Source organism: Lynx canadensis, chromosome F2 (genome assembly GCF_007474595.2).
Source record: "Lynx canadensis isolate LIC74 chromosome F2, mLynCan4.pri.v2, whole genome shotgun sequence".
Taxonomy (NCBI): Eukaryota; Metazoa; Chordata; class Mammalia; order Carnivora; family Felidae; genus Lynx; species Lynx canadensis.
Genome location: NC_044320.2, coordinates 62958172 through 62974534, shown reverse-complemented (window position 1 = coordinate 62974534; position 16363 = coordinate 62958172). Strand labels below are relative to the sequence as shown.

At 38.3% G+C, this 16363-nt stretch overlaps 1 protein-coding gene across 7 annotated transcripts in view; it reads right to left on the bottom strand.

The window, feature by feature from the left end:
- The window catches only part of NCOA2 (nuclear receptor coactivator 2), a 293273-nt gene that overhangs the window by 187613 nt on the left and 89297 nt on the right, over window positions 1-16363 (bottom strand). For all 7 annotated transcript variants that reach the window (XM_030303989.2, XM_030303986.2, XM_030303983.2 and 4 more), the window contains exon 2: window positions 6691-6747. The gene's annotated coding sequence lies outside the window, so the exon portion shown is untranslated. The remainder of the gene's footprint in view (window positions 1-6690; window positions 6748-16363) is intronic.

Sequence of the window (16363 nt, the reverse complement as noted above, 5' to 3'; positions counted from 1 at the left end):
TGTAAATACATCAAAAAGCAAAAAGAAAAAAAAAGGCAGTGAAGGCAAACGATCCTATAGGCTATGATACCACAAAAACCAACCTTGCATGCAGACATGTATTTAAGAAATCCTTCAAAATTAAACTACATACATTTATAGTACATGGTTAAATTCCCATTTAGCCACTATTAAAGACTATATATATGTCTTATCCTCCCTTTGCTCTTTTTGGATGGGAAGGCAGGGTGTAACTGGGACAAAAAATACATTTCCATTGACTGTAGACACCCATGAATCATTCATGAGGTAGCAAATAATGCTTAGACAACCCAATGCATGGAAGTAGATTAAAAATCACAATCTGCAAAATTTGCTGTTAACTTCTCTAGATTTCTCCGGTTTATCTGAGTCTCAATAGAAACATCTATAGCCTAAAGCAAAAGAATCAGAGGGGAAAAAAAAGAAAATCTACTTAATTAATTCTATGGATATGGATAATTTCATAATAAATGCTTAATTTATCCCTTACATATAGATGTTGTAAACAGTGGAGAAAGACATAAATGATTTGAGCTTCAAAAGTAGAAGTCAAGTAAATGGAAGCAGCCTTATTTACTTGCTGTTTTATCTTTAAGGGTATTCGGGCAAGGTTAACTGACTCAAATTCAACACCTCCCTAGAAAATAACACGTATTTGTCACTTTCCTTCCAAAGTAAAAGTGAACAAGATAGCTAAGAAGCCTACTATCTCAAAATCAAAGGCCATGAATTCCTAAAGTTACTATGGTAGCACTTATGTGACATTTTGCTTCCTAGAGACCTTCTTCTTAAAGCTAACAACTCTACTATCCAGATAAGTAGAGTATACAAGTTTGAACTGAAATGAAAAGGCCAATAACAACAACAAAAAAGCAGGAAACACATTGTACTAACAGTCCCTAAACCACGTCTTCTCACTTCCAGGTACACATCCACCTGTTCTACAGTACAGAAAAGCATAGCTGAGGAATCAGAGCCCACTCTAACCGTCTCAGAAGATTCCAACTCTGGTGCTACCTCCTCTAAGACATGCTAACTCAAAAGATTTATACAAGTATAGATTGGTAATACTTTTAATTTTAATGATTTCCAAAAAACACCAGCTACACTAGCAGAAGTCACACGTAGAAACTTTCAATTGAGGGGCAGCTGGGTGGCTCAGTTCATTAAGCTGCCGACTTCGGCTCGGGTCATGATCTCATGGTTCGTGAGTTCGAGCCCCACATTGGGCTCTGTGCTGACAGCTCAGAGCCTGAAGCCTGCTTAGGATTCTGTCTCCCCACCCCCTTCTCTCTCTGCCCCTGCCCCACGAATGTCTCTCTCTCAAATGTAAACAAACATTAAAAAAAAAAAAAAACAACTTCCAATTGAAAAAAAGTGTTCTCACAGTAAAATGGCTCTAAACTGAAACTCAACTGTCTTACAATCCAAGAAACAGCTTATGAATTTGATTTAAAAATATGTTTTTAAGTTGCTGTCCGTAATTCTAAAATTTGCTTTTCCAGAATTTAAGTTAACCAGAAGAATCAGGTTCTCCCCATATTTCTGGTATGTTTTTCATCCATGCACTACACTTACTAATAATATCACTCTGCTTGTCTGCACCTATAGAAATAGCAAGGACACCGTTCCAAACAGACTGTCCAGACTCTGATTACCTCAACCTGACCAAGCACAACACATCTACCTCAGGAGGTGTGTACCTTCCCCGGAGCGCACTTTGCAAGCATCGTTAACCCCATACAAACAAAACGTTTACTTAGGCTAGATAGCTTTAATTGTTGTTGCTGGTGCCTCAACCTCTACTACTATGGACAGATTAAGACTTTTAGTAAGAAAAGACATATAATTCAGAAATTACTGTTCAGTTTTTTTCTTTCAAAGAAAACTCAAAACGCCAAAGCTCAGTGTAAAAACAATGAGCAAGGAAATAGGGAGTTAAGCTTGTAGTGATATTCCTTTTCCACTTGAATAATTTGGGCTATTGGAAATACTGGTTCCCACAGCACTGAGCATAGGCGAGCACAAGATAAACAATTAATAAATCTTTCTGAAAGGAAGGAGAATCAGAAGGAAAGAGGCATGGCCTGAAGGTAAAAAGAGGAGGGAGGGGAGTGAGAAAGGAGAGTTAATGGTGCTGAATGAATCTAATTTGATGGGGACAACTAGTCCAATCTGTGGACACTAGTACGTACATAAAAAAGGAGGAAAGCAGACTAGTACAGATGCTTTAAAAACCGGCCTGTCATCCAAACAGTTTCCAACTGATGGCTCTCTGTCAGTGACAGCCACTAGACGACCATCTTGACTTACCAGTAAGCCTGAGTTCAGCAGTCTATCTATTCACTAAGGGCAGAGGTGCCTACCGAGTGGGGCTAGGGTTAAGATTCTAGCTCGAACAGTTAAATGACTGAGGGCATTTTGCCAACTGTCAAAATGCTTGTTATTTTCCAGATCACAGTGCCTACCATGCCAGCATTTCAAGGAAATACACAAAGGAGCAATACAATTAAATGTCTGTAGATTTTGCCTGAAGCAAGATATATATATTTAAATGTCCTCCGTGTTTGTTTAGATCAATACTGAGTTTCAGTAGGCAGTGCTCAGAGCTTCAGATCTGTAGCTCAAATCAAGCTGCCCCATTTTCACGGGAACTCACACATCTCTTAGTTAAATCAGGCTGCTAACCACACATCTCACATCTATGAACGAAAAGAGAATTCAAAATGCAACAAATACTCCCTTGAATGTTCTAGTGGCTTGAATGCCATAGCCAATACGGACAGAATTTTTTTTATGTCTCGATATGCTTAATAAAATTTTGAGTATTTAGTATTACCAACAACACAATATATTAGTATTACCAAAAGTATATTACACTTTATTGGAGAACTTATATCTCCATATATTAGCATCTCAGAGTTTGGCTCTCACTAGTATCTGTAAACAATCCTTCACCCACCCATCCCACCCAAAATCTTCTGGCATACAGAAAATAGACTTCGAAGTAAATACAAAGTACATATGATTCCACAGTGAGTTTAGTTTTCCATAGTGAAGGGAAAATTACATTTTGAGGCTATATTGTCCAACAGATCTATCTAATGCTTGTTCCTGTTTTGACCATCAATTCTAGAATTATTTTATTGGCTAACTTTAAAATTGCTTCAAATGTAAGAATGGAATGGAAATACCGATGTAGTTATAGATTAAGAGGCACAATGTGGTCTGTTAAATAAATTGTCTTTTTAATTCAAACTACAGAATTCCCTTTCCAGATACTCAAATCTGAAATTTACATTTATACTCAGACATAAACCTTTTGGAAAGTGTAAGGAAATATGATTAATCATGCTCTCAAATCAAAATTTTAAGATGTATTCAACAACACTGTCTTCGAGAATATGTTGTCCACATTATCACACATGTTAAAAGTCAATATATTTTTATTTTATTTTGAGAGTGAGTGAGCATGAGCATGAGCAGGGGACAGGAGCAGAGGAAGAGAGAGAATCTTAAGCAGCCTCCACACTCAGCTCAAAGCCCCACAGCGGGGATCAGTCTCTTGACTTTGGGATCACGATCTGAGCCAAAATCAAGAGTTGGACGCTCAATTGACTGAACCACCCAGTCACCCCCAAAGTATTTTGATATAATATGTCCTTCTCAGCCTTGAAAACAAACTAAACAGCTAATAGGCCTGGGTGGCTCAGTCGGTTAAGCATCCAACTCTTGATTTCTTTCAGCTCAGGTTATGATCTCAAGGTTCATGAGAACGAGTCCTACATTGGGCTCGTGCTGTTAGAGCAGGGATTCTGTCTCCCTCCCTCTCTCTCTCCGTCTCTCAAGACAAATAAATAAACTTAAAAAAAAAAAACAACTAAAAGAAAGCTGAAGTTCTATTTGAGCTGACTCTGCTCTACCTCAAAGCCAAGCCACTTCATTTCTTAAATAATTTTAAAAATGTTCCCAAAGATATAAATTATTATGCTTTTCAAGTTAAGAGTCCTATGTAATTCTATAATCACTGTATTTCATACAACCTGTTCTAAGAAAAGTGATTCATCCATCAGGCCACAAATGCCATCTGTAAACTAAAATTTCTAATATTTCAAGGGGTAAAGAATGCTGATTCATAGCATACCACATTTATAATGGAAAAAGGAATCCAAATGGCTTGCTTTCCCCCATGTGCCTCCCCCTCTAAAAGCGAGTATGAAATGAACGTGCCAGAGTGGAACTTTAAATTGTTTAGGTAGTCATTAAATTTCAGATGGGTTGTCATGTTTCACAGTTTGAAATAAAGGTTAAAAGTTAGGACCTGCTAATGAAATATAAGCAAATAAGGTTTGACTTTTAAATTAATTTTGAAATCTGCACATATCAACATGATCTTCATATATTACACTTACTACCACATGCCTGTATTCAGGGCTGTTTAGGCATAAAATAGAGCTCAGTGGTTAAGATCAAGGTCTTTGGAGTGGCAAATTGCCACTTATTTGATATGACCTTGGAAAAGTCACTTAACCTTTCTAAGCTTCAATTTCCTTATCTGTTCTTCTAAAGATAACTGAAAAGCACTTACATAATGCCTGGCACACACTGAAAGAGCTGCTGTTATTAACATTATCAAAGGAATCTCTGCAAGTTGCACTTAGAAAATCAAATGTGCATACAAAACCCTTATATAATTTACAAAATTTTGTTTAAAAAAAAAAAAAAACCTAAAGGTCAGACTTAATTCTTTCTACAAATGAAAATCACAGTGGCAGAAAAAGAGACCAATGCCTGAAGAAAACAGATCAAAAAACAAAACAAGGGCACCTGGGTGGCTCAATCGCTTAAGCATTTGACTCTTCATTTCAGCTCAGGCCACGATCTCACGGTTTGTGAGATGGAGCCCCGCATTGGGCTCTGCCTGCTTGGGATTCTCTCTCTCCCTTTCTCTCTGCCCCTCACCCACTAGTGCATGCACACTCGCTCTCACTCTCTCTCTGACTCTCTCAAAATAAATAAATAAACATTTTTTTTTAAATAACAAAAAAAAAAAAAAAAAGAAGAAAAAAAAAAACAAGAGAAGAACCCAAAAGAGCAACCAATATCCTGGACCGCCTAAAGAAAACTGCTAAGGACACAAGGAAATGGGTGGTCTGCTTATTCCTATAGCTATCTTTTTTTTTTTTTTTTTTCCCAGTAAGCTCAATGCTCAATGTGGGGCTGAACTCACAACCTCGAGATGAAGAGTCGCGTGCTCTACTGACAGAGCCAGCCAGGTGTCCCTCCTACAGCTTTTTGATCATGAATTCAAACATCAACATATGAAGTGGAAAAATGACCAAAAAATTTCCCCAATCTAGAAACAGAAAACCAAGTAAGGAAGTCACATTGTGTAGCCAGTGACAGGTAGTGGGAAATTTCTAACTTATTTGGTTTTTAGAGACTGCAATTTTCAAATCTCTCACTCTCTATAAAGATACCTCAAACATATCCAATATGGCAGCATGATCCAGTAAGGAGGTAAAAAGCTCTCACACCTGCTTCAGGTTTGTCCGCAACTTGATCATAAGAACCTTCTAGGGTAGTAACAAAATAAATACAGAACTGGAAGCATTACCCTCTGAATTCTATCTTGATTAAGCATACTTTAGTACATAAAATATGCAACACAGGTAATTTCTCAGAACATTTAAGAGTCATATACTTTAAGTATCTGATACAAGTTAACTTCATATTTAGAAATAAGTATAAAAACTACTTCTAGTTTGTATTTATAGATGCAGAGTTCAATGACTCTAAATATAAATGAACTCTTAATATACTACCTAATAATTATATTAACAAACATTTATTCAGTCTTTCCTATAGACCAGGCACTATCCTAAAAAGTCAGGGATACTATTTTTTAATAACACAAAAACAGTCTCAAAGTTCATGGAGCTTATATTTTCATAGGGAAGACTGTAAAGAGGTAAGTAAAATATATCACATGATAAAAATCAATCAGGGTTGTGTGCTAAGAAGTGACTGAGAAGCTATTTCAGACTGGTTGGACAAGAAAATCCTGCTTATTAAATTTAAACCATTTACCTCCATTTGCTGCCAAAATTGATAACAGCTATTCTTTTATTTATATATAAAAATAAATGTAAACACATTTTGCCAGGTTATGACATAATTCAAATTATCCCATGGGTATATATAAGCCTATCCCAAATATACACAGTAAGCGCTGATAAACGGATAAGATCACCACCTTTCAATTCATTTCTAACACATTCTGACAGAATTTTTACAATAAAACAGAAATGCTGACAAATATACATTTTGTTTTTTATTTATATTTATTTACATGTTACTTTGCTAAACTCTGAATAGAATAATTTTTAATATCTGATTTTACTTAAAAACTGAAATATTCCAGGGGCACCTGGGTGGCTCCGTTGGTTAAGCACCGGCTTCGGCTCAGGTCATGATCTCAGTCCGTGAGTTCAAGCCCCGCGCCGGGCTCTGCACTCACAGCACAGAGCCTGGAGCCTGCTTCGGATTCTGTGTCTCCCTCTCTCTCTGCCCCTCCCTGCTTGTGCTCTGTCTCTATCTCTCAAAAATAAATAAATGTTAACAAAAATTTAAAAAAAATTCCAATAGAAGGGCATAATTTGAACTCACCTGTGCCTGTACACAGTGCAGAAGATCTATAAATTTGTAGCCAAATCCGAGAGAAATCTGCAATACAAACAAACAAGCAAACATGAATAAAAAGATGCAGAATCCTCTTAGACTCATTAGCATGGAGGTGATTTTTACAACCAGTATACAAATAACTCATTAATAATATCTTGCCATTAAATTGCATGATAAATCAAGACATAGACTTGCTGTATTACTTCTATTTGGATAAGAAAACATCAAATATGCAAGGCCACATTTCATTGTGAATTATGAGGTGTCTATCCCACAAATTTTTAGTTCCCACCGTAACTCTTATTACACTTTCGTGTAGCTGCTTAGATCTAATGAGAAGCTGAGAAGCAGCAGAGGCCTGAGCCCCCTATTTCCAGACCGCCCTCCCAGAACACAGGAACACAATGCACAATGAATGTCTGCTGAGTAAACAAATAAATAAAATTTGCATCGCGATCTTAATTTGCTGTGATTTATAGGAAACCAAAAGGCTTGAAATTATTGAAATAAAAATCTATGTCATAATTGTTTAAAGAAGTTCAGAAGTGACCAGGTAATATGCTATCTCAAAAAAAAATGTCTTAAGTAAAATGATGCAAAAATGCTATATATGACAATCTTAACAATTTGCAAGAGCACATGTAGATAAGGAAGAAATGAACATGTTCGATCATGAGGGTAGATGCTCACCAAATTTCTTCTGGGAGTATACCCTTGAGAACAAAGACTTTACCTCCAAAGGACCCTGCAACATTTTCTCTGATCCACACAAAAATCCCTTCCACTGCACTAAAGAAGTTTGTTGCCAAGACGCATCGTGAGGAATACAAACACAACAAATAAGTGCTTATGATATTTCACGTGTATTCAGGTATACTACTTTTTAAGAGGTCTAAAAGGGAAAAAGAAAAAGAGGCGTAAAGGGGAAAGAAACGGAAAAAAATTCCATTTGGATTTTTACAAGAACCTGATCAGTCTAGAGATCATTGAATGTAATGAAATGCAGCTAGGGTTCAGTCAGAGATGATTCATGAAAAACAAAAGAAAATTTGTATGCAAATAAGAAGTTATCACAGTAAGTAAAACGAATGGATTCTCCTCAAGTGGCAGTCAGTGAGTAGTGTGCAATAAACTGTTATGTAATAGAAGTCATCAATTCTTTCCAGCTCTACTGGGGTAAATGTATTCATTATGCTGCCCTACTTAAGCCCATTATAATTCGATACCAACAACTAATTCGCTCAAGGACATCACACTATGAAACAATTGAGAGCTAAAAGTTGTGATTATTAGGAGTGATGACATTAAACTATTACTGCCTGGTCTATATTATTCGGCATGTTTTTACTAATATGCTAACGTAATAGGAGGAGAAAGTGCCGACTCATCCAATGCTGAAGAAAGAGATAGAGGGGACATGAAGGTGTGGATAATTTCCACAGTACAAAATGGTATCTCAGTGTAACGTTTTAAATAAGAGGTTAGAATGAAATAGTTACAAACACACAATCACAAAACGTTTTACAAGTTCCTAAGGGAAAATCTCAGCCATTTAAAGCGATAGTACAGGCAGCAACAACTCCATGACAAAGCAACACCTTCTACTGCCCACCAGTCGTGACAGTTTTCACAAAGTTCTTTCCGGAGTGTGTTTCGAGGGAGGGAGAGGGGAAGGCTAGGCTGGTCCGGGCAGAGAGACACAATGAAAGTCAGGAACCTTGCAAGAAAGGGCGGAGGGACAGTTGTCACCTTCTTTCTTACTACCACTACTATTTCCACTGTATGAACTAAAAGGATACACCGCCTCTCCACAAAGCAATGGGTCGCTATCAGAGGCAGCTCGAACCGCGCAAAGAACCTAGGAGGGTTCAGCATCATCACACAGACCAGTTCTCGAAGCCTGCCTCTATCATCTACATACGGCTGCCGTTCCTATTATTGTCATTAGCAGCAGCTGAGGTACGTGACCTAGGAAATGTTATTGTGGATTCAACTATAAAATGAGGGTAATAATGTCCGTTTGCAGCATCTTGTAAGTATTAAATGAGACGATTACATACATAAAACACCTGGTACACAGTAGGTGGTACGACTGCCGTCCTAGCAAGTGTGATCCTGCTAAATGCTGCTAGTTCTGACAGGTAGCTCGACGAAAGGATGGAGAACAGAGGCTTCAGGCCTCCGCTCCACCAACTAGAACTGATTTTTCCCTCAAATGTCATCATGGCTTTATCTGCCCAGCCTCCAGAGAGATACATAAACATGGAGACTGTTGGGAAATTTTTGAGACAGGGCTCTCTTAAAACCACATCCAAGTTGAAAAAGGGGCGCCTGGGGGCTCAGTCTGGTGGGTGTCCAACCCTTGCTATCGGCTCCAGTCATGATCTCACGGTCTTGTAGGTTCGAGCCTGCATCCGGCTTTGTGCTGACAGCGCAGGACCTGCTTGGGATTCTCCCTCTCTCTCTCTGCCCCTCCCTTGCTTGTGCTCTCTCTCTCTTAAATAAACTTTATACTCAAAAAAAAAAAAAAAAAAGTTGAAAAGTACTACCTAATTTCAAACCTTACTATAAGGTTATAATAATCAAAACAGTGGGGTATTAGCCTAAGGAAGAGAACACAATCTAGAAACAGGCCCACACATTTGTGATAAAGGTCACAAGGTAATTATACGAGAAAGACAGTCTTTTCAATAAACGATGCCAGAAACTGTTATACATATGGAGAGGGAAAAGGAACCTTGACCTTTATCCTGCACGATGTACAAAAATTAACTCAGAATAGGGGCGTCTAGGTGGTTCAGTCAGTTAAGCATCCGACTTCAGCTCAGGTCATGATCTCACAGTTTGTGACTTCAAGCCCCGGGTCGGGCTCTGTGCTTACAGCTTGGAGCCTGGAGCTTGCTTTGGATTCTGTGTCTCCCTCGCTCTCTGCCCCTCCCCCACATGTGCTCTCTGTCTCTCAAAAATAAATAAATGTAAAAAAAAATTAACTCAAAATGGATAGGATCACAGATCTAAATGTAAGAACTAAACTAAAAAACTTGTAGAAGAAGGCACCTGGAGAAAATTATTGTGGATAGGAAAAAAATGTTTAGATATCACACCAAATGCATAAAATAAAGACCATAAAAGAAAAAAAGCTGATAAACTGAACTCCATTAAAATGAAAACTTCTGCTATTCAAAAGACATAATTAAAAATGAAAACACAAGCCACAGATTGGGAGAAATTATTGGCAAAATAATCATTTGATAAAGTACACGCATTTAAAAAATATAAAGAGCTTGGGGCGCCTGGGTGGCGCAGTCGGTTAAGCGTCCGACTTCAGCCAGGTCACGATCTCGCGGTCCGTGAGTTCGAGCCCCGCGTCGGGCTCTGGGCTGATGGCTCAGAGCCTGGAGCCTGTTTCCGATTCTGTGTCTCCCTCTCTCTCTGCCCCTCCCCCATTCATGCTCTGTCTCTCTCTGTCCCAAAAATAAATAAACGTTGAAAAAAAATATATATATATATAAAGAGCTAAATAATAAGGATGGTCAGCTAGAATAGACAAAAAGACTTCTACAACTCAATTATAAACAATTCAATGTTTTTAAATGGCAAAATACTTAAGGATTTTTTAAATATATTATATATATATATATACATATATATATATATAAATGTTTATTTTTTTGAGAGAGTTCATGCAAGCAGAAAAGGAGCCAAGGGGAGAGGGGTAGAGAGAGAGGGAGAGAGAGGAATCTCAAACAGGCTCCATGTTGTCAGCACAGAGCCCAAAGCGGGGCTCACTCTCACAAATCGCGAGATCATGACCTGAGCTGAAATCAAGAGTTGGCCGCTTAACCCACTTGAACACCCAGGTGCCCCTATGTTATATATATTATATAAGACATACGATGGGGAAAGTACACAAAAAAGTACTAAACATCATTAGTCATCAGAAAAATAGAAATTAAAACCAAAACATAATATGCTTGACATCCAATAAAACATCTAGTGTTGACAAGGACAGGAAGAAACTAGAACCCCTCACATGACATCCCTTGCTTGGTGGGAAAGCACAATGGTATGACCATTTTGCGAAACAGCTTGGAAGTTTCTCATCATATAACCCAACAATTTGACACCAAGGTGTGTTTTCAAGTCTCTTGGAGACAGATGACCATACAAGTAGTTGTACAAGGATGATTCCAGCAGTCACAGTCAGAACAGCTAAAAAGCAGAAACAACTAAAATGTTTATCATTTGGAGAATGGATCTTCTAGAATGTAATACATATGTGCAATGGAATACCACTCAACAATGACAAGGAATGGATTACTGACACATATAACAACACGAGCCTCAAAAACATGTGCTAAGTGAAAGAAACCAGACACAAAGATAACATTATATAATTCCATTAATCTGAAATTTCTAGAAGAAGTAAAAACTATAGAGGCAAAACAGTGGTGTCTTGGGTTAGAGAATGGAAGCGGAGAATGCCTGAAAATGGGCACAAGAGAACTTTCTGGGCTGACAGAATTGTTCTAAAACTTGACTGTGGATGATGCTGAAGAAAAATGTATAAGAAACACGTGACACACGTAACTGTACATATTTACCAAAACTCATCCTTTAAAATGAATGCATTTCATGGTATGCCAATCATACCTCAATTTTTTAAATGCTAAAAAAAATTATAAATGACTTTTAAAAAATGTACCTCTATATCCCTGCCCTTTCTTTCTACGTGATAATTGTCGTTACTGTGTGAGTAAAGGGATCGAAGGGGGAAAGGCAGTTCTGGTAGCAAATGGTGTAAACATTTGCCAAGCAGAGAATCAACTAGCAGGCTGCACGAATAACACATCATGGCTCTGAGGCAAAAAATGAGGACTGAGCCTGCATCACACAGAAAAAGGTTGCCGACAGCATCAAAGCTGATTATTAATGATTTTTCAAAAGGTGGTGGAGGGTTAGGAGAAGACATGCGCACACTCGCTCTTATTAATTTATTTAGATAGATAGATAGATAGATAGATAGATAGATAGATAGATATGAAGGGTTAGGAACAGGGATTAGGGTAGATAGGTAGATATAGATCTATCTATATAGATATAGATCTATCTCTAGATATATCTCTCTATATATAGATAGATCTAGATCGATCGATCCATCCATCCATCCATCCATCCATCCATCCATCCATCCATCCAGAGACAGATCTATGTATATGATTACCAGAATGAGAGAAGAGCCATATTTCGCTGTTTTGGTTTACCATCACCATCATCAAATCATCACTGCCATCATCATCATCTACAATTTCTTAAAGGCCTCTGTGAGTGCCCCAAGCAGAGGTGGCTTAAATGGTTACCCCATTTGATCTTCCTGACAACCCTACAAGGTACCTACTGCTACCACTATCACCTCCATTCTGCAGATACAGAAACTTAACTGACAAGTGAAATACTCTTTTCAAGGTCACAGAAGCAACGCAGTGGCAAAGCCCGGATTCTAATCCGAAGTCTGATGGCAGAGTCACGCATGCTTTTACCCATTGAGCTGTTATGGTAGCTCACTGTTTTGATAATGCTGTCGTTGTTGCCGACATGATTTGAAAACGAGGATGCCAAAATGTGATCAACGTGAAAACGACCTTCTGGTTTCTGGTATGGTACAAACAAGACCAGCAGAGCATATTCTCCACACCGTCTACCCCTGCTGACATTTTTAGTGAATCCTGACGTTCTTTTTGCCTGACCCAAATGTAGCCTCACAGTCTTCTCAAAGTTGCCACTCATCAAAGGAAGTCATCATTCAACACATCGGCGTCGATAACGCAAGTGAAGACTATTTGCCGACCAAAACGACTAACTTGAGTTTTTATGGACAACAGAGCATATGGCACATGCTATTGAAGAGAGAGGGCTCTCATCAAAGGGAGCCTTAAAACTGCCATACTTCATATTTCAACATTAGGTTCCATTATTGGTCTTCGTGTTATTTGGCCAGCACCACCCCAGTCGTGTAGCCAGTCAGACAGGTTGGTAGAAATGAAGAGGACACATGGGGAAAGGGAGAGAAAGCCAGAAGTATTACTCCAATTACTTGAGATTTTTCAACAGTTTCAACCAAACATATCTGAAACATATACCCATCACAAGTGTATACTCATAATGAATGATTAGTACAATCAGTTGTTTTCTTTTTGCTTAAAAGCACAAAAACTCTCAAATAATTTAACAAAAAACATACCTTGAACTCAGCATGTTTCAAATTATAGTACATCAAAAGGACATTCTCTCAAGACTTAACTATGAGAATATTTCAGATTATTGAACAGCATACTATATGTTTTATTTGATATATCTATTACACATATCTTATATAATATAAAAGTATCCTGGGGCACCTGGCTGGCTCAGTTAGAAGAACACGCAACTCTTGATCTCGGTGTTGTGAGTTCAAGCCCCAGGTTGGGTGTAGAGGTTACTTAAATTTAAAAAAACAAAACAACACAAACCTAAAAAATTAAAAAAAGGAAAAGAAAAAGAAATCTCAAAAAGAAGTATCCTAAAACATAGCTTCCATATATATTTTAACAAAATACTACAATATTAAAATCCCAAATTTGATGTGTTGTAAAAATCTTAACATAAATAATACGTATAGAATTTGAACGATGTAAGGTAAAATTCTTTCCCAGTTGTTAAGCCGATGGTGCTAAAAATAACATCCAGACCACGGAAGAGTAAGTTATAAGTTAACTGAAGAACTTCTATATATACTTCAGGCAGCCTCTGTTTTCTTTTTTTTTTTTTTTTTTAATTTTTTTTTTCAACGTTTATTTATTTTTGGGACAGAGAGAGACAGAGCATGAACGGGCGAGGGGCAGAGAGAGAGGGAGACACAGAATCGGAAACAGGCTCCAGGCTCTGAGCCATCAGCTCAGAGCCCGACGCGGGGCTCGAACTCACGGACCGCGAGATCGTGACCTGGCTGAAGTCGGACGCTTAACCGACTGCGCCACCCAGGCGCCCCTGTTTTCTTCATTTAAAAGGCTCAACCTGCACTGCAGACAATGACTCTTAACTAATGAAAGTCTACAACAAGTAATTTTCATTTTCCAAATTCTTTTTTAAGAAGGTCAACTTAAAGATCCCCTTAAAGTGACATTTAGCTCATAAGTTATGTAGAAACATTAATTAACGAACCTTTAAGTATTCCTTCCAACTACTCATTCTGCCTATTACACATATAACTTAATTTGCTAGAGAAGTCTTCAGTTTTCTAGAACTGTTGTTTAAAATTAACTGAAGTTCAATCTTAAGATGTTCTTTTGTTATTTTAATTCAATTTAATAAAATGCTTCAAAAAGTACAGCAAGTTAAACAAGTAGAGATTTAGATTTATAACTTAATGACTTTTCTTCCTAAGTGTAAAAAAAAAAAAAGTTCTAATTAGATACATAGAAAAGGATATATCATCAGCCTAAAAATTCCTAAGCTACAGGTAGGTACACAAACACAATGGATATGAATATGGTGCAAAATAACCTACCCATCAAATTCATAAATCTCATATGATCATTCCTTTCATTTTTGTTTCTCACCCACCATGGTCTGAGCCAATGTAAAAACAATAAAGCAACTATCATAAACCAGTAACTCTTCCAAGAGTAGTATTCTTGCCAAGAGACAGACCTACCAGAAACATTAGTCTCATACATGTACATGAATGTACATGGCTCACATTTGGAAGGGGACTAAACATATTCAATTTGGAGTCACTAACCTGAACATAACATTTAAATCTGCAGAAATGGTTAAGATTTCTTAGGGAAAAGCCAGAAGCAGGAGGAAGACCAGCAAAGACAAGTACTATAGAATCCAAGAGGAGACAGTTCTGAGAAGGAGAGGGTGCTCGAAATCGTTCAGTGCTACTGAGAATTACAGTGTCTACCTGGTCTGGCAAGCAGAAAGTGCTGACGACCTTCCTAACAACAGTCTCACTGGAATGACAAAGATATAAAGCAGACCGGAGAAAGCACTCACAAAGGAACCGGAAATAAGGATTTGAACACAGCACGTGCAAATAAGGACTATCATCGTCACCTTATGCTACAGTTAATCTTCCCTTCTAGACTGCTTCTTGAGGGCAAGGTAAGGTTTCTCCACCTGCTGGGGCACCTGGGTGGCTCAGTCGGTTAAGCCTCTGACTCCTGATTTCGGCACAGGTCACGATCTCCCGGTTTGTGAGTTGGAGCCTCGCGTTGGGCTCTGTGCTGACAGCGCGGATCCTACTTGGGATTCTCTCTCTCTGCCCCTCCCCTGCTCACACACACATACTCTCTCTCAAAATAAATAAATAAACTTTAAAAAGAAAAAAAAAACCAACCTGCTGTTGGATTAGTGATTTTTAAAACAACATTCCTGCAGAAGTCCTGGGGCTTTAATTAGGGAGCTCAGCCCCCAAGTCCACACATGATACGGTTTTTAAGGAATTACAGGAGAGAAAAGGAAAAATAAATTACCGGTCAGAAATTCATCTTTCTGAAATAGACATAAAAGACTCAGAGATGAATCTCAACCAAGACTAAAACATGCCATCCTGACAACCAATCAGTCTTCCCAAAATAAAAGGCCCTAAAACACAATTAGTAAGAATTTTAATTGTTTTTCTCCCACAAATATGGATAACCTTTGCCTGCAATGCTTTCTTTCATTCTCCTTGAAATGAGAATGTTACTGAAGCCTACTGTGTACATCAGAATAATAGATGATTTCCGTACATTGTCAGTTTATTTTTCACAATAAACCAATCTAAGAAGAAATGTCTACCTTCCTTAGTAAAATATATACCCTGCAACTATTAGCAGTAGGGGAAAGAAATCCACTTAGGAAGAGGAAATAGGACTGCGAACTCCTCAGAAATTCACCTTCTCCTAGGCTTTTCTCCCTAATTAATGCTGCAATGACCACTCTCCAATATAAAACGAGCCTAGAACCCCCTTCCCTAATATCCCTGAGGGCAATGCAGGTTTCCTGATATCCCTGTGTAAAACTTACCTCAAGACTATGGGGTAACAAGAGAGACTGAACCAAAAGCAACATTAAAACTATATGATCTGCCTACCCAGGACCGGGAGGGACACAGTCTTTAACCAATACCTAACAGTACCCTCAAAACCAGCTTCACAAGGACCAGCATAAACTTTCTGTCCACCAGAGACCCCCCACTGAGATTCTGTTTCCTCTCTCAGGATGGGCTTCCCCAAATGACTGTCACTGACTATGCATTCCCACCTCCTAAGAGGAGGCCACACCTTTCAACAGCATATGACCGCATTAAGTTAATCATCATTTTAACATAATAAAGGGAATATTCATTAAAAAAAAAAAAGAGGCACACAGTATGAAGAAGATAGCATTCTTAAAAAGGAAGATGTTCTATAATACCTATTTTGCAACCAAGAAGAGGTTAATACAGAGGCACCTGAGTGGCTCAGTCAGTTAAGCATCTGACCCTTGATTCGGCTCAGGTCATGATCTCCCAGTTCCTGGGGGTTCCTGAGATTGAGCCTGGCCTCAGCACAGAACCTGCTTGGGATTCTCTCTCTTCCTCTCTCTCTGCCACTCCCTCCCTCCCCCGCTTGCTCTCTCTCTCTCAATA